This window comes from Mirounga angustirostris, unplaced genomic scaffold (assembly GCF_029215605.1).
Source record: "Mirounga angustirostris isolate CCGP_5_RB_7025 unplaced genomic scaffold, mMirAng1.0.hap1 SCAF_14, whole genome shotgun sequence".
NCBI lineage: Eukaryota > Metazoa > Chordata > Mammalia > Carnivora > Phocidae > Mirounga > Mirounga angustirostris.
Genome location: NW_026991722.1, coordinates 587,954 through 610,052, shown reverse-complemented (window position 1 = coordinate 610,052; position 22,099 = coordinate 587,954). Strand labels below are relative to the sequence as shown.

Here is a 22,099-nt window from a genome sequence, read left to right as displayed (position 1 = left end):
TGACGACCGAGGTGCCACCCCGTGGACCCGCGTCGGTCGTGGGCTGCACAAGCACTTAGTAAGTGCTGGTCTTCACCGTGGGACCATCTGCATATGTCGCACACCTGCGCCCTTCTCCGCTGGGGGAGGCTAACGCCGTCCGTGACTCAGACAGGCTGCAGAGGGCACCGCACGCGGTTGGTCTGCGCAAGCCTCCCGTCACCTCCCCCATGAGTCGCAGACGCAGGATTTCTGACAAACACGCCGGCGTGTTCAGGGTCACGACACATGGGGTGTGGGGGAGGGGCCCCACTTGGGATCGCACAGCAGGGCTCTGACCCCACATGGCCGGGGTCCACGTGGGCCCAGCCGAGGGGCTGACAGCCCTCAGCTCAGCAGTCGACAGAACCCCCTAAGCAGACCTGCGCTGTGGCCCAAGGTGCCAGGACACAGGAAGGGACAGACACAGCGCTGGGACCCTAAGCATCTGGACCCTCAAGCCCAGGCCATCCCAGGGCCCGGCGCTGAGGCGGGAGGGCCCAGAAGGACCACCTTCTGGGCATTTGTCCTGCTTTCCAGGTGGCTCTGAGTGGACAACCGGAACCTCCCCATTCGGGCCAACATCACCTCCCCACAGCCTGCAGGGCCCTGCACCCAGCCCTCCAGTGCCCCCCCAACCATGCCCCTCATGTGGCTACACCCCTGCATCCTTCCTCCCCATCCCCTGCACACCCTCCTCCCCAGCCCTGCACCCCCTCCTCCCCAGCCCCTGCACCTGCCCCTACCCACACCCGGGACCCCTCCTCCCCAGCCCCTGCACCCCTCCTCCCCAGCCCCTGCACCTGCTCCTACTCACACCCTGCTCCCGTCTTCCCCATCCCCTGCACCCCTCCTCCCCAGCCCCTGCACCTGCTCCTACTCACATCCGGGACTCCTCCTTCCCAGCACACCCTCCTCCCCAGCCCCTGTACCTGCTCCTACTTAAACCCTGCACTTCTCCTCCCAGCCCCTGCACCTGCTCCTACTCACACCCTGCACCCCTTCTCCCCAGCCCCTGCACCCCTCCTCCCCAGCCCCTGCACACCCTCCTCCTCACCCCTCCCTCTGCCCCGCTCCCCACCCAACATTGGGCCGGGTTGCTCCAGAATGCACCAGGTGGGCAGGCCAGTCCCTCTCACTCAGGACATCCACGTGCCCTCCTCTCAAGTCACTCTCTAGATGACCTTTTCCCTGCTTCTCCCGCTTAACTCTGCGCCCCACCCCTCTCCTGTCTCCAGAGTCAGGGTCCCCTTTGCGTCCCCTGGTGTGACTGCAGCCCCGACAGTGCTGGCATACAGCAGGCCTCCAGCCGAGAGGTGCAGAGAAGGGCCTGCAGGATCCAGTTATAAGCACTTCAGGGCTCTGGCTGCCTGCTCCTCGGGGGAAATGCCTTGGCTAGTCCTGCCGTGACGGAGAAAGTCAGCAGCCGTGCCAATACCCCCATGCTCACCCTCTGGATCCGCGTGAGCACCTTCTAGCCACTCAATCCCGCCGGCAGGCGGCAAACACCACTCCTCACAAGTCTTCCTGAACGAGGGCACAGAACGCTGGCTGCGGGTGCATGCCCTGCCATACCACACTCCACAAAGCACAGGGTACGTTCCCATCCAGATTCAAACAGTGACTTAGGGCTGGGGGCTGCGAATAAGAAGAGGACAAGAGACAACTGGCAGTGGAGAGGGGTTGGCAAAATCTTCCATTGTGAGCAGCTGTATCCTCTCAAAACGCAGACAGGAGGTCCCTCCTTCTCAACCCGAGGGGCCAAATTATAAGGTTCCTCTTCGTGTCCGGGCAGGGGCCAGGGAGCGCAGCGCTGAGGTCAGGATGCCCCAGGCTTTGCTGCCTCTCACCAATTCCTGTTGGTGTTCAAGTTACTTCTAATCTGATCTGTCCTTTCTCATGTGTATCTTGGTTTATAAGCTTTCATCCTGTTTGGGTGCAGAGGAGTCGTAAACCTCAAAAGCAAAATAGAAAGTGGTGGCCCTGTGGACAGCCGAGCCTCAACCCTGGCAGGTCCACCCCAGAGCTAGGCCTCACCTCCAAGGCCACCACGTGGGGGAGGCCCCGGAGAGGCAGGTAGGGACGCGGGTCTGTGAGCCCTCTCTGGCACAGCAGGCCACGGGGCGAGTGCTCAGTGGCCTCTGTGAACGCTCCCCCTTTCACAACCGCCGAGGCACCCAGAGTCCTGTGTGCCCATCATTCCTCCGAATCACAGTGGATTTTCCTATTTCTAAAGTCTGAGAGTGCGTTGCAGGGGGCGGGGGGACGTTGGTAGCAATATTCTACTTTGATGGTAAATTACACTCAATGTTAGTTTATACTTTTATTTTTAATTTTTTTTAAAACAGCACGAAGTCTAAAGAATTGTTATAAAGTTCTAGGAAATATCAAAAATATAACTATCTGAAACAAAAAAGCAGAAGTTCAAGTGAAATAAATTAAATGAGAATTCTGCCACTAAAAAGATCGCACAATGTAAGTCAGATGCAGACGTGGGACAGACGTAAACGTGGCGGTTTTGTGGAGGGTTTGACTGCAACCTGCCCTGGGTGGCGGGCCTGCTCCCGGCCGTGGCCTCCGCGGGGGCAGCCGTGTCACGGACGTGAAACCAGGCCCACCGAGGCACAGACTTCCACGTGAGGGCCAGCGACGCGGGTGCTGCAGGTCAGCGTCTATGAAGTGCAAAAGGGTCTCAGGCGATGCTGGTGGACCTGTCAGCGTCCGCGCGTCTGTCTGCCCCCAGCCAGAGCACCGTGACACACAGACTGTCACTGCGGGCTCTCTGGAGCAGGGCCCTGAGCTCCAGCAGCACGCCAGGCATTATCAGGTTTAGGCTCGGAGGATGGGAAAACGGGGAGTCGGCCATCACCCACTGCGGCGGGTCCAGTAGGTGGACCCAGGGGACAGACAGGTGTCAACACAGACGTCACTCCCGAGGAAACCAGAGCGAAAGGTGTAAAACCCAGGAGAGCTCAGCCTGGGGAGCGGGGGTCACTGTGGAGCGGGGGTCATGGCAGAGCAGGGGTCGCGGCCAAGCAGGGGTCAAATTGGAGCGGGGGTCACACTGGAGCGGGGGTCGCGATTGAGCAGGGGTCACGGCACAGCAGGGGTCATGGCCGAGTGGGGGTCACACTGGAGCAGGGGTCGCAGCGGAGCGGGGGTCATGGCCCAGCAGGGGTCACGGCTGAGCGGGGGTCGTGGCAGAGCGGGGGTCGTGGCAGAGCGGGGGTCACACTGGAGCAGGGGTCACGGCAGAGCGGGGGTCGTGGCCGAGCAGGGGTCACACTGGAGCTGGGGTCGCGGCGGAGCGGGGGTCACGGCCCAGCAGGGGTCGCGGCAGAGAGGGGGTCACGGCCCAGCGGGGGTCATGCCCAGGCCTGGTTTCCTGCCGGCTCATGGGGCACTTTCCTCCTGCTGCCCCGGATGCCACTTGACCCGCTGCTGAAGGGACAGACTCAGACTTGTGTTTTCAAACAGGAGAAAGCGTTGCTGGTGGAATTTTCTGGGAAATGGCAGCAGTCCACTCCCTGGGCCCCAGGAACGTGGTCAGAGCAGCACTGCGGACGGCCCCCCTGTGGGCCAAGGAGGGGAACCGGAGCCTGGGGCGTCCACACGTGAGAATTATTGTCTGGAAAGGCCAGGGGAGGGGTCCTGAAGACCACCAGGTGGGAGGAGCTGTGGGACGCAGGCCACGGCTTCTGAAACCTTCTGTCCCCACTGTGAGCCCGTGGGGTCCAGGGAACAGCCCCCTGGCCCTGTGGCGAGTGGGCCTGGGTGGCACGCATCCTCCAGCAGGAGCAACGTCAGCTCTAGTCGCTGCGACTAGACTCTTCCAGACAAAATCCTCACACGAGGATGCCAGCGAGGGGCGGGGGCCCAGGCAGCAGCGGACCCCAGGCTCCCACCCCCCATCAGAGCTGCAGGGACGACACAGCCCAGGGCCTGGAGAGGCGTCTGAGTGAAGAGCCGGCCAGCCTCCCAAGGCTCTGAAATGTAGCAGGGGCCAGGCTTTCCTCGCGAGGTTTCCACGGGGCTCCCGTTGCTGGCCGGCGGCCCGACTCCTCTCGGGGCCAGTCACCAGCGAGCGTGCAGAGCGGACGTGGGCTGGACGTGTGTCTCCACCGGGGTTGTCCCCACACTGACTGTTTCAAAGTGAGAAAGTTCATCTGGGCTCTGCTCTCGTTGACCAGCGTCTGCACCAAGGCAAAGGTCGCCAACATTTGAACTCTGTAAATAAGGAACTCCAACCTAAAATTGTGTATAAGCTTAAACGTTTGAGTGTAAATACGTGGGTAGTAACATTTCTTGACAAGTCTGTTGCAAGAAAAGAGCGTTTGTCTTGAACAGAGGGCCGCTCACCCTGCTCTGCGTGCGTCTCCAGGCCGTTCCAACCTGGCGTTCCCAGCCTCAACCCTGCAATGTGGCCACCAGATCGTCCCACGAAGTAGAAAGGTTTGAGGCCCCCTCCCTGCCGCGTCCCCTAGGGCAGGCGCGCTGCCTGGACGCCGTCGGATGCCCTTTGCCCCGTAGGAGCCTGAGTCAGCCCAGAGGACAGGTCCCCACGTGGCAGCTCCTGCTGGCCCGGAGACTTTTCCACGTGGAGTCTGGGTGGGAGGGAAAGGGCGTTGAACCACTAGGGCAGGTTTTATTGGACTTGAAAAACAGAGGGACATCCATAAATTCCTTTCGTGAGATGGATGGAATGTGTCGGCCTCACCACGTGGAGTAAAGAAAGATAGGACAGGGCCACAGCGTGAGCAGCCCCCACGAACCATGTCCGTGGGCGTGTGCAGAACGTGCAGATGTTAATCAGGGGACCCTGTGAGTGTCCCCACACCCAGGACCACCCTGCCGCACCGCTCCACAAGGGGCTGCATCTCTGCTGCTCCCAACGCACGAGCTCAGCTTGGTGATTCTTCAAACAGGCTGCCGTCAGCCTCACTCACTGTGATTCTGGAATTCCTCCTTTCTATTTAAAAAAAGGAACCAAAACAAAACCCACATATTGTGTGTCTTGACTGTGGAGTATCACAGTCCTTCTGGAGAAACGGGGGCCTCAGAAGAGTCCCACACGATCCTGTGAATCCCACAGCCTGGGCTCCCCTCACTTTAAACACCCGGGACTCCCAAACAAGGCACTTTGTAACTTGTAGTAAAGTACACAAGAACATAAAATCTAGCATCACAACGATTTTTAAGTGTAGAGCTCAGTGACACAAACAGATCAGCACATTCACCACACAGTACACCCGTCCCCATCCTCTGCTCCCCGGTAAGACTGAGCCTCTGTCCTAACCCTAACCCACTGAACACCAACCCCCTTGCTCCCCCAGCCCCCGCACCCACCACCTGCCCTATCTCCATGATCTGGTGGCACCAGGACCTCATACAAGAGGAGTCCCACCGCGCTGGCTCACGTCACTCGGCGCAGTGTCCTCCAGGCTCAACTGTGCGGCAGCAGGTGCCAGAATATCCCTCCTTTTTAAGGCTGAATAACATTCCGTTATGTGGACGGACCACAGTTTGCCTATCCAAATATCCATTCATCGACACTGGGTCGTGTCCATCTTCGTGAATAACACTGTTACGAACATGGGTGCACATGTATGTTTTTGAGACTCTGCTTTCAATTTTTGGGGGGATATACTCAGTCTTCACTGCATTTTAATATATGCTTTCATATTTCTCTAAGCCACTTTTTATACAAACTTATAAAATTTAACTTATTGAGATATATTAACAGAGGGAGGAGGAGGGATGGGGAGGAGGGAAAGAAGGGAAGGGGAAGGAGGGAGGGGAGGAAGGAGGAGGGAGAGGGAGGGAGGGAAGAGGAGGGGAAGGATGAGGGAGGGAAGGGGGAGAGGTGAGGGGGGAGGGAAAGGAGAGGAAGACGAGGGGAAGGGAGGAGGAAGAAAGGGAGGGGGAAGAGGAGGAGGGAGGGGGAGGGAGAGGAATGGAAATGAAGGAGGGGGAAGAGAAGGAGGGGGAGGAGGAGGGGGGAGAGGGAGGGAGGGAGGAGGAAGGAAGGAAGGGAGGGGAGAAAGGAGGGGAAGGAGGAGGAAGGAGGTGGAGGGATGGGGAGGAAGGGAGGGGAGGGAGGGGAGGAAGGAAGGGGAGGAGGACAAAGGGGAGGGACGCTTTGGAAGTCCTGCCACCTCCCCAGACCCAGGCCTGCATCCTGGTCTCGGTGTCCTCAGGGGGGCCCCAGCCTGGGGACAGTCGGCTGAGGGCACTTCCCACAGGAATCCTTCCCCATGACCCACCCATGTTCTAGAGTCTCCCTGATGCTGCGTGGCTCTGAGTTCCAGTTTCTCATCGGCGGTAATTGCTTATAACCTCCAAGTTCCCATGGAGATTTACAAACGGTAGACTGTGAGGGCTGAGCGCAGGGAGCCTTCCGTCCCGGGGCGTCTCCTTCATTTTTCCTGTGCCCCCAGCTCTGCAGCACCCCAGCCCCCCACCTCTGTCCACTCCTGGTCGATGTGTGGGTACCAGACCCCCAGCGTTTTCGCCCACAGGCCTCCCACCCCTCACGTCCATCCCTTAGAACCAGGATGCTCACGAGTCCTCTCTAAACCGGGGCATTTTGAGGTACCAGGGGCACTGGCAATAATCACACTGGGTGGTGGGCATGGCCCAAGACAGCAGCCAGGAGTCAGCCCACAGATGGTCCATGCAGGTGGACCCGGCTGCCCCCTCACCTGGGCGCACAGGTGATCAGGCTCCTCCCTCACCTGGGCGCACAGGCCAACAGACCTCTCAGGTGTAATCCGGCCCTTCCTAAACCTCTTCCCCTCTGGGCGCAGTGACAGTACACCTCTCTCGTTAAAGCCTGATCCCTCCCTTTCCCTGTTTAGTACACTAAGTTTTGCCATTTTTATTTGGAGGATGCTATAAATACCGAGAAATTTCATCTTGCGCACATAATTTTCAAAGGTCCAATTGTGCCCCCGTGTGGTGACAGAAGAGACTGCAAACCAGAGAAACCTGCATCCAGAGGGTCTTCAAAGCTGCTCACAGCAACTGCAAATAATTAGGAAGTGCAACACCAGCTTCTGCGCGAAACTTTGGTGTTTGTAATGCCTCCTCTTATGATCTTGTTTGTTCTTTAAGGCCAGATACTATGTTTATTATCTGCTTTACCCATTTATCGACTTCCTCAACAAATATTTCTTAATGCATTTTATATTCCCCTCCAGCATTTTAAGCAGTTGCTGAACAGTAGGAGGAATAAGACCCCTCTTATGCAATAGGATTCTACAACACCACAATCTGTCCTCCTTCCCAAAGCCAATTACTTGGTACATGAATTTCCCAAAACTGCAACACTTCATGATATGGGGAAATCTATGATGTCTCGGGTTTCTTTATTCCAACCCTCTTCCCCATGAAAAAGCTGGGAGTTACCAGAGCAGAAGGTTAGGGTATGTATCATACAAGCAGGTGCCCTGAGTCTCTGGATGCAGACAATTTTGAGAAAGTACAATGTATCAAGAGAATTCTGGAGTTAGAAGACCAGAATCCAAGTGCCACCGCTCTAAACACCTGCTCTGAATGTCAGTTTCCTCACCTAGAAAATGGGTATAATAAGACCTCTTAGTTCACAGGACTGGCACTAAAATGGAATCAGATACTGAGCTGAGGACCCCTTAAGGACAGGCAGTGGGAGGCGAGAGCTCGCCACCAGGAAGAGAGGACAGGACCGGAAAAAAGTTTGGAGAACACTGTTTGGAGAACTCACCTACTAAAATTTATTTCCAAAAACCTGATTTCCAGGTTTCAAAATTGTTGGCTAAGTCCCACTAATCGCTATCTGCCCCCAAAGAGCCTCCCCATCCCTCCCGCCCTCTCTGTTCCCACTGCACGCAGGGTGGCAGGCTAGTAACTCCAAGCACGCACACACCCTCTAATTCTATAAAGGGCCAGCTTCCTGATTGCATTAGCAGCATGAGGAAGTTCCAAATTACCGAGGGGCCTTCTCCCGCTGCACAGCTATCTGACAGCGTAATATAAATCAAAGGCCTCTTGCTTCAGAGGCCTGGGAGAAGAGTGAAAGCACTGGAATTATTCCCTGCTGATCAGCAGGAGGAAGACTCCCAAAGCAGATGAGAGAAAATGGCATTTCCCATTCTCACCATGGTTAAGGGACTTTCACTGAAGCCTCCTGCAGTCCAGCACTGCTCCCACACCTCAGATGCTTGAGCACCCCACATGGCGTTTATGCCATTACTCAATAAATGTACTTAGGTTATTATTATTTACTTAGGGGAGCCCGCTGGGGGAACGCCCCCCTGTGGTGGCTGTCCCTCCCCTGGTGGGGAGTCTGCCGGGAAGCGGGCGCGGTGACCAGCCCTGGGCTCCTTCCTCGGGATGAAAAGTTCTGGCACCTGTGGGAACCAGACAAAGCCCACCGCACTGCGCCCTGCAACCACGCGAATCACATGGAAGAAGCTCCATCGAGAAGAACTGCTGTGAGCGTATTCGGTAGGACAGAAAGAGAACCGTTCTTATCTCCGGTGAGAGTAAATCATCTTCATCTGTGCTTTGTCCTGGGGACACCCCGTTCACATTCCAGGGACCAGCAGTCTTAAAAACAGAAGTAGATGTGTTGTTTGTGTGTTTGTAAACCACATCTACGGTTCCTATTAAACACAGTTTCCCAGGATCCTTTTATCTGACATTCTAAAAAGTCGTTTCTTTTTAAGGCCATTTCTCCCCACAACATGCTTTCAAGCCGCAATTACACAGATCTGAGCTGTGCAGCGAGGCCTTCGCTCTTGCTCCACAGTGGAGCTGGTGGGTGTGGCTAAATTATGATTTTTATTCTAAGGGGAGGTTAAGAAACATCTGCCGCTTGATGGAAACCATGTGTTATTACAAGACGCTACGTCAGGCATTTTAACATGACATATTCCTTACAATTACACGCACTAAACAGAATTCCCACTAATGTTCTCATCACACACCAACTCAACAATCTTCCCCTGTAACTCATAGGGGATTGATCAGTGCAATTATTTTGTAAAGGTCTTTGTCAGTGGATTCAAAATAACCAGAAACAGTAATTATTATTATTTAGGATTCAAGTGTTAATTTTCCAGCTGAGATGCAGCCTCAGCCCTACACAGTTACAGGTGTGCATGGCACGTCTTCTGGGAGGGAGAGCACCAAGAGTAGTCTCCCTTTGTCCTGCAAGGAGGGTGGGTGCTCCCACCGCAATGCACTGGAAATAGGGCCCTGCGGTCTCCAGAGAATCTGCCGCCACCGCAGCTTGTCTTCACGGCCCTGCTCGTCTTCCTCGTCTACAAGCATCAGAGAGAAAGTGCCCACACGGGCTGGACAGAAGCGCCAGGCCCCCATCTGCCCCTGGGATGTAAGCAGAGCAGCACGAGCCCCTCCAGTCTCACTGCCTGAACTGCCAAGACCCACATCCGAGGTCTAAGGAGGGCAGGAGGGAAAACCCAAGCAGCATCTGGGGCCAGCTCTGACAGCCACATATCCTGCAGAGCGCCACGAAGGGGCCAGGCTGGTGAAGCTAGGCTGCAATCAACCTCGCCCTTCACCAGGTCCTGGGTCCCCCCCTTTCATGTGGTTGTCCCTAAACACACCTCACACCCGCAAGTCCGCCTGCGTGTCGTCAGCCCTCCGCCCGAACCACCAGGAGTGAACCATCACACATGCTTAGCTAGACCCACCAAGCAAGAGAGAGGGGGCCCAACTAGCAGACCCAGGGAGGGAAGCGGGGGCGTCCCTGCCAACCACAGGAAAGGAGGGGCTCCACAGGAGAGTCACGGACAACACTGTGCCAGTGATGAGGAAATGCTAAGTCCCGAGAAAGACAAACGAGCAAGATGACACCCACCGACTCTGCCTCTGTGGAGGATCCAAGTCCTTCTGGAAAAACTGGGGCCTCGGAAGAGTCCTGCAGGAGCCACCTGACACCAAAGCCAGACCAAACGTCACAGGAGGACTTCACACCAGCGTCTCAGGAACACTGACACAAAGCCTTAACAAAACATTAGCAAACTGAATCTACAAGCACTTGAAAGGATTATAGGGATGCCTGGGTAGCTCAGTCGGTTAAGCGCCCAACTCTTGATTTCGGCTCAGGTCATGATCTGAGGGTCATGGGATTGAGCCCCTCATCGGGCTCCCTGCTTAGTGGGGAGTCTGCTTCTCTCCTTCTCCCTCTCCTTCTGCCCCTTCACTCTCTCTCTCTCTCACACTCTCTCTCTAAAATAAATAAGTAAATAAATAAATAAATCCTTAAAAAAATCTTTAAAAAGATGATAAACCATAACCAATCAGAATTTATCCCAGGAGTGCAGACTGGACAAACACCTGAAAATAGATCAATCAATAGCTGTGGGAAAATATTAATGACAAAATCTAATGTGTATTCAAAAATTTTTAGGGGTGCCTGGGTGGCTCAGTTGGTTAAGTGTCTATCTTCAGCTCAGGTCATGATCCCAGGGTCCTGGGATCGAGCCTGCATCGGGCTCCCTGCTCGGCGGGAAGCCTGCTTCTCCCTCTCCCACTCCCCCTGCTTGTGTTCCCTCTCTCGCTGGGTCTCTCTGTCAAATAAATAAATTAAATCTTTAAAAAAAAATTTAAAAAAATTTTTTTAAAAAACAATCTCGGGGCACCTGGGTGGCTCAGATGGTAAAGCGTCTGCCTTCGGCTCAGGTCATGATCCCAGGGTCCTGGGATCGAGCCCCGCATCGGGCTCCCTGCTCGGCGGGGGGCCTGCTTCTCCCCCTACTCATGTTCTCTCTCTCTCTCTGTATCTCTGTGTCTGGAATGAATAAATAAAAAAATCTTTAAAAAAACAAAAACAAAATAATCTCAACTAAGGAAAAGAATGTCCTCAAACCTGATAAAGGACATGTTTAAAAAAAACCAAAAACCTACAGCTGTAATCTTAACAGGTTTTTTTTTTTAAAGGATTTGTTTATTTATTTGAGAGAGAGAACAAGCGTGTGCACACGAGCAGGAGGGCTGGCAGGAGAGGGAGAGAGAGAACCTCAAGCAGAGTCTGTACTGACCCCGAGATCACAAGCTGAGCTAAAACCAAGAGTCAGACACTTAACGGACCGAGCCACCCAGGCACCCCTCATCATAGCAGTGTTTGATGAAAGACTTGAGTTCTTTCCCTCCTCAAACTGTGAACAAAGCAACAGTATCAGTTCGCACCACTCCACTCAGCATCACACGGGAGCTGCTAGTCAGTGTGATAACCATCTCCCCTCAAAGAAAAAAGGGGATGAGAGAAAGGAGAAGCAATTAGCCATAAATACTAAAAAGGAGAAATAAAATATTTACAGATGACCTGATCCTGTACATAGAGAATTCTAAGAATTCTACAAAAAGCAACACACACAAACAAAAAAGGAACTACCAGAATAAGCAAGATTATCTTATCAAGATTGCAGGACACAAGATCATTATGCAAAAAAATCAATCCTATTTTCACATGCTATCAACAACCTGAAAATTAAGAAAACAATTCCATTTACAATAGCATCAAAAATAATAAACTATTTAGCATTAAGTGTAACAAAAGAAGTGCAAGATTTGTTCACATAGAACTACAAAGCATCTCTGAGAGAAATTATAGAAGATTTAATCAAGAGACATTCCGTGTTCATAGATGGAAAGATTCAATATCGTTTATACTTCAGCTCCCTGCAATCACTCCCAAAATCCCGGCATGTTTTTGTAGAAATCGACAAAGGGAGCCTATTATTTTTATGGACAAGAAAAGGACCTGGAATAGCCAAAACAATCTTGAAAAAGAACAAAGTTAGAGAATTTACACACTCGGCTTTCGAGCTGCAGCTGCCAACACCATGATCAGCTGGTGTCAGCCTAAGGACAGACACAAAGATCAGTGGGGTAGAACTTGAAATTGCAGGACGTTCAGAGTCTGCATGGTAAAAGGGAACACAAAATAACGTTCTAAAGAGTCACTGGAGAGAGATGTCTTTCTATTAAGGAAGGACTCTCTCGACCCCGTAGTACATTCTCCTGTCTGTCGTGTGCTGGATTCAAAACAGGGAACCAACCAAAGGCAACGACTCCACCTCATTCTTTGTTTTGACTCACACAAAGGTGGTCATCTGGGGACCTGGGTTTCATAAACTCTCTCCAGTGGCTGAGATGGAAACTTGGCAGTCATGAGGGGAGAAGCAAATTAGAAGGTAATTTGTACATAAGTTACACATGGAATTTATACAGAAAGATTATTTCCTCTAACACGGCAGTGGGGATGTTGGATGTTTGGGGGAACCAGCAGGGTGCAGGAAAGCTGACTGCGGCCTGCAGGCTCTCGGGCTAGGAGAAAGGCTTACTACCCAGTTCTGAACCGATAAAGCAGGGTTTCAAATGAAAACTTGGGGCTCGGAGAATCAGATTCACTCCAAAATATGTGTTCTCCACACCTGACTTGAGATAATAATTTAAAAAGTTAAACAAACCCAAGCCACGGCAGAAGGCTCAATAATCCCAGATCTCAGTGCCACGTCTACCTGTTGTAATGAACATCCCTAGTGGGAATCTGAGACAAACTGACCCTTGAACCCTGTGGGCTGTCACTAAAATCACAATCCACTAGATATTCCTGCAGAACGAACCCCAGACTTGACGGCATCTCCCTCCACTGGGAGGTAGAACAATAAAGAGCCGGAAAAACCACAGCCTGTTTCCTATCGCATGATTACCTGGTTGCTTCCAAGTGCTAGGAAATGCTCCTGGAAAAGTCCCTGGTGCTCTAAAGTGCACCCTACAAGACATCCCCAGGCCAGGAGCGTGGGTTTTGCCGTCGACCCTCTCTGTGACAGGTGGCTGGGAAGCAGCGTCCTCTAGCCTCTACCCGACCGGGCCCGCAGCACGCCCCCTGCTCTCAGCAGCAACACACACAGAGGGTGCCTCGTCCCAGCCTCTGCCTTCTCCCAGAGACCGCCACAGCCACGTCCCTTCTCCTGGTTGTCTGTCCCCGTGCACAGTTCACACAATGCGTACTACCAGCTCCCTTAAAAAAGAAAACGCTTTTGTTCTCATGATTCGTCTCTTCTCCAAGAGCCGTTTTAGACAGCGCAGCCAAGCCCACGGGCGTGGGGGGCTCGGTCCCCAGCTGTCGGGGCCACGATGGTCCCAGCGCTTGCACGCTCATGCAGCACGTCTGACTGGCGTGTGCCTTGTGTTCTAACGTTAATCCATCATGCAGGAGCGTCTGACTGCAGACCCCTTATCTCGTGGAGCCCTGTCCTCCCAGATAGCATCTGTCCTTCCAGTCACAGCGCCTTTCCCCGTCTCCACCTTTCCCTCTGCCCCTCACTCAAAGAGAAGGGGCTGTGAGCCTACAACACCTCCATAGTCAGTGCTGGATCCGGGAAAACAGGCCAAAAAACGGGGCAGGGGGGCGTTCCCCTTCAGTCTCTCTGACCCAGTTAAAAACAAAGAAAAATCGAAGAGAAGATTTCTACTTTAGGCAGGAGGGCAGTCAGGACACTCTGAAGGGTCCTCCTCACTACAGAACAGTTAGAGTCTAAGACTTGATTTTCATGCCAGGACTGGGTTTACAAGAAGCAAGGAGCGCCCTGAACACTCCCAAACCAGGGAAACCCTCATGAGCAGGGTCCAGGGGAGGGAACGTGGGTGGGAAAATACACAAAGTGGGGCACCCTCAGGGACCCTGCCAGAATCAGGATGACCTGGGGTTGTAGAGGGGGGACAAAGCAGCTCCAGACCCTGCCTGCAAGGATTCGGAAGTGCCCCACCTGGGTCCTCTGGCTCTTGCCAGAACAAGGTCACCACATTCCACAGATTACCACCCACCGAATATGAGCTCACAAACAGCACCAACCATTGAGAGGAAACCACTTATATGAACAACAAACAAACAAAACAGATGTAAACCCACAATGACATCAAGTATTTATATGGTCAGATTCAGAATCTTAAAAATTAGGTGTGAACTATTAAAGAGAAAAGATAGAATTACCGAAATAAATGAGCAAGTAAAAACAGACTATAAATGAACAGGCATATTTGAAAAACATCCAAATAGAACTCTCCTAAGTGAAAACTATGATTTTTGAAATCTCAAAAGATGAGTTAGACAGCAGATTACACACAGATGAAGAGAGGTTAATAAACTGGAGGCGCATCTGAAGAAATTCCCCAGGGTGCTGAGAAACGAGAAGAGGGAAAATGTAATAAAGATTGAGAGAGGAATTATAGCACGAGAAGGTTTAACAAACATCTATCTATTCAGAGTTCCACACACACTAGCACGGAAGAAGTTTTTAGAGATAATGCTTGAGAATTTCAAGAACAAATGAAATTCATGAATCTACAATACATCCTAAACAGAATAAAGGAAAAGAAATCACCCCTAGACACACGGCAATGAAATTACAGAACACCAAAGACAAAGAGAAGATGATCACCTACAAAACCACCACAGTCAGACTAACAGACTTTCAACAACAAAACACAGAAACCAGAACCCAATGGGAAACGTCTTCTAATGAAAAAGATCACTGTCATCCTCTAGCTGTATGTCCACCAAAACTAGTTTTCCACAATAAGAGCAAAATAAAGCCCTCTCCGATAAACAGAAGCTGAGGGTTTACTTCCAGCAGAACTTCCAAGAAGGCGAGCACAATCCCGTAAGCCGGCTGAGATCTACTCACACACAACGCAGTGTAAGCACACGTCACGTGTAGATGGTACGTTACACGAATATCTTAGATATCCCCTATTTTAACACAACAGTGTCTTTTCATTGGAATGTTTCTCTTCCCTAACAAATTATTTGTTACTTTAAAAAAAAGAAAGATATGAAATATAAGAAAAATGCTGACCAGATAAACTGGTAAATATACATTAAATAAAAACAAACATTGTAAAATAACAAGAGTACCTAATTTGGGGATATAAAAATGCAGAACTAAAATACTGCACAATTTCAGTATGTGAGTCTAGAGAAGAGCAGAGGTATATGTAGTATTTTAAGATCTATGTATTGTTTGCAAAGAAATTGGAATATTAACTTTACATTTATTAAGTTAGGAATACAATACAAAGTAAAATTTCAATGGTGATAACCAAAATAATAAAAATAGAGTAAAAAAATAAATAGAAAAGCAGATGTCTATATATCACCAATGGGTGAAAAGAGATGAGAAAGGAGAAAATATACCCATAGAAACATGAGATTAAATATAAATGTATTGGACTCAGCAGCTGAAAGATAGTGTGAGAATAAATCATCAAAGTCTAGCTACATGTTGTTTATAGCATAAATATCTAAACTTAAGGTACACAAACACTAAAAGTAAAAATGAAGACTATACCAGGCAAACATTTATTAAAACAGAGTTATGATAGGGACGCCTGGGTGGCTCAGTCTGTTAAGCGTCTGCCTTTGGCTCAGGTCATGATCCCAGGGTTCTGGGATCGAGTCCCGCATCGGGCTCTCTGCACAGTGGGGAGCCTGCTTCTTCCTCTCCCGCTGCCCCTACTTGCGTTCTCTCTCTCTCTCTGACAAATAAATAAACAAAATCTTAAAAAAAAAGTTATGATAGTCATATTACTTCAAAGAAAATACATTTTAAGAGACAAGCATTGTTCAGGGTACAGAGGGCTCCACACAACGAAGAAGGTTCAATTTGTCAAGGATATAAAAATTCTAAATGTGTATTCCTTTAATAACAGCCTCTCCCCCATACACACAAACACATGCACACACATTATTACATAGGCGCACACACACATACATACACAAACACACACACACAGTTAATAAAGCTACAGGGAGAGAGAGGCAAATTCGTAACCACAGAAGAGATTTCAACTTCGCCCTCTCAACCATTGCTTTTGGTCAAACAGAAAGGTATGTAAACCTAGAAGATCCGAGTGACCCGTTCAAGAGGGCTGATTTGCTGGGTAGACAGAATCCTGACTCGAGTGAGGAAAAGACACACATTCTTTGGAAGCACAGACTAACCCGACCCTGGAATTATCCCAATTGCGTGAACTTTCAAAAAAGTAGTATCATTCGGATTATGTTACCTGACTGTAACGCAATTAATTTAGAAGTCAACCATAAAAATATGGAGAAAAATTCCCATGCATGTGGACATTTTTAAATATACTTCTAAATAACTTATTCGCCAAATAAAAAGACCACAGTGAATACAAAAGAATAACTGCGTGGCTGACAAGAAGAAGATTATATACCAAAACACGTGAAAGAAGGCAAAAGTGATGCTCAGTAGGACATGTATGTCATTGAAGTTTTCCTTAAAAAGAAGATAAGCCAAAATTAATGAATTAAATATAAAAGAACTTTGAAAGATTAATAGGTCTAACATCAGTTCACAAAAACCTATTGCATTTTTATATGCCAGCAACAGTCAACTAGAAAAGGTTGGATTTTGTGGGGTTTTTTTAAGTATCATGTATCAACAAGAGTATGAGCAAAAAAAAATAAACTAGGAATAGATCTAACAAAAAATGTGCAAGTCCTACATGGAGAATATCATAAAAATCTTATTTGAAGACCTTAAAGAGAGCCTAAATAAACAGACTGATATACTGTGTTTATGGATGGCACAATTCAAGTCACAAAGATGTCACTTCTCCCCAAATTGATTTATAGACTCCGTACACAGTTCTGATCAAAACTCTAACAAGTTTTATCAATAAAACTGACACACTAATTCTAAAATTTATGAAAAAACAAAGGCCAAGAATATACACAAAACGTGTGAAGAAACTTCCCAGAGGTCAGGACTTACTGTGAAGCTATAGCAATTGAGACAGTTCAAGAATAAAGCAGAACAGAAAGTCCGAAATAGGCTCGTGCATTTCCAGGGACTTACTGCATACCAGAGACGCGTCGCAGATCAATGCAAACAGGATAAGCTTTTCCAAACTGGGGCTGGGACAACTGCCCACCCCGACGGGAAAGAAGTCTGATCACTGCCTGACACCACATATGAAACACCCATTTCTTATTACTTAAGGACTTCGCTGTGAAAGGCAAAGTTTTATAGATTTTTAGAAGTAAAAAAGAAGCAGGGTGGCTGGGTGGCTCAGTCGTTAAGCGTCTGCCTTCGGCTCAGGTCATGATCCCAGAGTCCTGGGATCTAGCCCTGCATCGGGCTCCCTGCTCGGCGGGAAGCCTGCTTCTCCCTCTCCCACCCCCCCTGCTTGTGTTCCCTCTCTCGCTGTCTCTCTCAAATAAATAAATAAAATCTTAAAAAAAAGAAAAGAAGTAAAAAAGAAGCTATCTTTATGATCCCAGGTTAGGCAATGCAGTCTTAAAATTAAGAACTTCTGTTCATCAAAAGATTTTATAAAGAAAATGAAAAAAGGACAAGGCAAAAATTGAGAGATGATGGGGATAACATATAAACAACAAAGGTGTTCAGAAGCCATAAGAAACTACTACAAATCAATAAGAAGACAACCCAGTGGAAAAAAGAGTGATCAACATGAAGAGGCACTTCAGAGAAGAGAAAGCATGAAAGGCAAGAAAACAATAGGGAACTTGACTCAGCCGGAATGGCTACTGGAAAGATGCAAGTTAAGACCACAGCTTCAACTCTAACACACATCTTCACCCAGACTGACAGACTAGAAAGAAAGTGTGGCGCAGGGCTGCCAAGGGTGCGGTGGGGGTACAAGCTGAGACAGCCACGTAGGAACGTGGTTTGGGGTTGCCACATACATCTGCATCCTGGGATTCAGCAGCTCCTTCCTCAGGCTCCAGCTCACGGGCACCAGGAAACCCAGCACTTTTCATAAGAATCCAAAACAACCCAAATGTCCATCTGCAAGAGAATGGTAAATGCATCCTGTCACACTCCACATGAGCTATTAAATAGAAGTCACAATAAACAATAACCACACAAAGTAATATGGATGAATTCTGGATACATAATGATGAATGAAAAAGTCATTCACAGACCCAAAAACCCCCATATATATGTGATGCATTTTTTTTATGTGATGCATTTTTTCCAACCTCAAAAGCAAGCATAACTCCACAGTATGCTGTGGCCCCACACATATGCATGCAGCAAAACCCCACATAAAGGGAGCACGACAAATGCAAAACTGAGGGAATTAAGGGGGCAGGACAGGAAGGTGGGGAGCATACAGGTAGTCCTCACAGTATTGGTAATGCTGTAGATTTCAGGTTGGCTGATGGGTTCATTTTAGGATTACACATAGATTTTGGTATCTGCTTAATTTACATAATTTTTAACGGGGGGCGGAGAGGGGAGAAGAACAGAGGGCACGATCCAACTAACGGCTATTAAATGTTACCACTGGGTAAACAAGTATCTGTGATGCTTATCTGTGTTTGCCCCTCCCATCTGCTTTGCAGAAACACCCCCCGGCTCCTCAGCAAGCCTTGCTCCTGCCTGTGTTCCCAGTCGCCGCCTGGACCCTCCGGCACAGCTCCCTCCCTACTGGCAACACCAGCCCTGGTCTCACCACAGCCCTTAACACCACGGGCCCTGCTCCTTGCCGGTGCCTCCATTCTCTGCCCACACCACCGTGGCTGCCTTTCCCACACGAGAGATGCTTCCCACACTTGGTGCCACTTGCGCTGCTCTGGTCTCTCCAGGAAACTGCCACACCAGCCCTGCTCTGCCACCCACTGGCTGGCTCTCCCCTGTGCCCAGGCAGCTCAGACCTGACAGACTCCCAGGGAACCCCCTGTGTCCCATCCCCCTGTGGCCCCGCCCCCCTTCCTGGTTCACGGTCTTCTTCCAGGGCCACTTCGGACCCCTCCTTCTCACTATCCTGCCCAGCAAGTGACAAGACCTGGTGGTAGTAGCTCAGAAACTCTCCCCACAACTACTCCCATCTGTTGGGATCACCGGGAACTGGGGTCTCTAGCTCCAGGTTCACTCTGCCCTCAGCTATCAGCAGTGCCTTACACACAGATCAGAGGAGCTCAGACATCTGCCCAAAAATATGTAGTAACTACCACTGCCTACAAACCCAGCTACACATTAGAATAACCCAGCGAGCAAAACTCCTGATGCTTGGGTCCCCTCCAAAACCAGCTAAGTCAGAATTGTGACTGGTGGTGTCTGCAACTTTTCAAACATCCTAGCCCTGTTCCCATTTTTGCCATAAAGGACTCCACCAAGGGATCCCCCAGAACCCCAACCATGATGGTCCTTGTGTCTAGAAGGCCTGTTTCCTCTTCTGTTAAAATCCCATTCAAGGTCTTCTTCCAGCAAGAGTGAAGTAGGTAGAAACCAGCCATTGCTCCTGCCCCAAGAACTTGGGGAAAACAGGTATTTGCAAACACCATGTTTTAAGAGACACCAGAGAGCTCTGCAAACTAAGAGGGCTGAAAAGGCTGGCTCTCCCCATGGGACATCTGCCTCGTGCACGGGAAGCATGCACATGTCAGGAGTGCGGCCAGGCCTGCAGGACAGTGGAGGTAACTAAGACTAGACAAACTCCCACCAGCAAGAAGGTCTCCAGAGCACCCAGGAAGAACCGTGAAACCACACAGGGACTGAGCCATACCTGAGGCTCCAACACGGCCCTGCCCCAAATCAGTTGTTTAATTTAGGCGATCAGCCCCTCCGACTGTGCGCCTACAGAAGAAAGGCTGAGGTGTTGGAGCTCTAGGTTTCTTCTATACACAATGCTGGCACGCTGCTAGGAACAACTGCGACAGTGGCACGGTGTGTCCACTGAAAGCATCAGGCCTGGCAGACCTACGCAGAAGGGAGCGAGGGGGACCAAGAAGTGAGTCCTGAGGATCTCTTTGGGACAGTACCTGGCAGGAGTCCAGAAGGCTCTTTGGAACATCACAGATTGACCTCTTGGGGCTTCTAGGACTGTTTTGGCTAAGTTTGGGGCTAGAGAACTTGCAATAGCCCAGAGCCTGAAAAACCATGTTTCCTTGACAGCTGGGGTGTTCCGAGGATGGTAAGGGGGTCAAGGGTCGCCTCCTTTCATCAGAAGAGGATTCGGGAATCAGAAATCTATGAAAATGGCACCACCGCAAGGTAGGCAAAATTAAGTGAATACCACGCGTGTTTCTTCTCCTATAGACTACGGTTGGGAAGAGCCAGCAGCCCCTCTTGGCAAAAATATGGAAAATGTGTTGCTCTTTTCTAAGGATCAGGATCAAAGTCATGTTGGCAGAAAATACTTTCACCACAGGCTATACTGTATTAATTCCAGAAAAATGACACTCATTTTAGGGAGGTGTCTCTGCTTCTTGGATAAGGAGAGGAAAAACAGCTATCATGCTCCCTATCTTGCTAGGGAGTGTGGCTTCCTTCAACACCTGGCCAAGCCGGAGTACTTAGGGGCTTTAAAAGAAGCTTCTGGAGACTACTAGGAGGATCAGAGGTGGGGACCAAGGAGAGAGAACACCCTCTTTGGAAGGCCTGGAGTCCATGAGGCCTTTAGCAACACCTGGACAAAGTGGGAGTAGTTCCATTTCTTCCTCAATTTCTGTATTTTTGTTTTCCCAGGGATTTATCCGTTTCACTTAAAAAATTACCTAATCTTCTGGCATTCAGCTGTCCCTATTATTCCCTCATAAACACTTTTATTTCTGTAAAGTCGGCAGTGCTCTTCTCACTTTCATCCCTGAGTTCAGCGAGGTTTCCCTCTTTTCCACCCGGTCAGTCCAGCTCAAGGTTTGTCATTTGCTGATCTTTTCAAAGAACCAACTTCTGGTTTTGTAGGATTTGTCCAGTTTTTGTTTTCTGTTTATTCCTGCTCCAGCCAGTATTTCTGGTCTGTTGCTTTAGGTTTAGTTTGCTCTTCTGTTCTGACTTCTTAGCGTCAATGACCAGATTAGAGAGGTTTCTCTCTTCAACACGGGTGTTTCGGCCACACTCTCCCCTGTACGCCCTGCGTTACCCGCAGCACACACGCCTTAGTGCTTTTCATTCTCGGGCTTCTCCCTTCTGGCTGAGGAGTGCGGCCCCACGCCCACACAACGCGACGGTCCCCAGTCTCCGTCCGCTGCGGCTTTTTCTGAATTCCGCAGAGCGAGGCGCAGCCGCTCAGGCCAAGCAGCGACCTAAGCAGGAAAGCAGCCGAGGGCATGGCTGAGCCCAGAGGCCACCCAACCGGCACAGGCTGGCAGGACCGGGGCCGCGGGAACGCGGAGAGCCAGCGCAGGGAGGAGATCCGCCGCGCCTCCACGCCTGCCCGCGGTGGGAGGCCGCGGCCCCGCAGGGCCCTGCCCGGGCGTCCGTCCCCGCACACAGCGGAGGCCCCGCGCGGCCGGGGCGCGGCACGCCGCAGGCGCGCGGGGCTGCCTCGACGCGGCCTGGGCTCACGGACGGACTCGCCCGCCGCGCCTGCGGGCGTCACCGCGACCCGCACGTGACTCGCGGGCACCCAAGGTCAACGTGTAGCGCGACGCCCTGCGTCCGGAAGCCCAACCTGCCTTACAGTCGCTGCCCCGCTGTCCCACCGCGTAAGGCCGGCTCGGTGCGGCGGCGCTCCCGACCTGCCCCCGCGCTCAGAGACCACTTGGTCTGGGAACGGTCAGGAGCCAGCCCGCGGGGCGCCCCGCGCGGGGCGCCGGGAGGACGCTGCTCCGGGCGCGAGCGTGGCCCGGGGGCCTGCCGGGCCCGCGGGGCGCCGCACGCCGCCTCCGCCCCGCCGGCCTACCCCGTGCCGACGGGGGCCGGGGGGCCCGGGGGGCCGGGGGGCCGGGCGGCCGGGCGGCCGGCGCTGCCTTGCCTGCCCCCCCCTCCGCCGGGGCCCTCCCGCCCCAGGCACCAGGGGGCCCCGCGGCCGGACCCGCGGGGCTTAACAAATCGCTAGCAAGGTCATCACCGACCCGCCGTTCCTCTCCTCCCGCAGGTCCGCGGGGCCTCCCTACGCGCGGGCACGGGCCAGGCGCCACCGGGAGCCGGCGCCCCGAACCCCACGAGCCAGGCGGCGAGGGGTGGCGCGCCCTCCTCCCCGTGACCCCGGACCGCGCGCGGCACGCCGGGACCACAGCGCCCCGACGTGCGCGTTGCGTGCCGGGACTCGCAGTCTCTGCACACCCGGCCCCAGCACG

At 51.6% G+C, this 22,099-nt stretch overlaps 1 long non-coding RNA gene across 7 annotated transcripts; it reads right to left on the bottom strand.

The window, feature by feature from the left end:
• Positions 1–1,266: 1,266 nt before the first annotated feature.
• On the bottom strand, positions 1,267–21,865 carry LOC123852483 (uncharacterized). Of its 7 annotated transcripts, none has more exons than XR_008506978.2 (4): positions 19,585–21,865; positions 17,759–17,861; positions 9,881–10,024; positions 1,267–4,211 (listed from the first exon to the last, which is right to left on the bottom strand). It is a non-coding gene; the product is annotated as an uncharacterized LOC123852483 (long non-coding RNA). The 7 variants fall into 7 exon arrangements; XR_006792882.3 differs by lacking the exon at positions 1,267–4,211 and adding an exon at positions 4,252–8,604; XR_006792881.3 differs by lacking the exon at positions 1,267–4,211 and adding an exon at positions 4,252–8,604 and having other exon boundaries at positions 9,881–9,953.
• Positions 21,866–22,099: the final 234 nt, after the last annotated feature.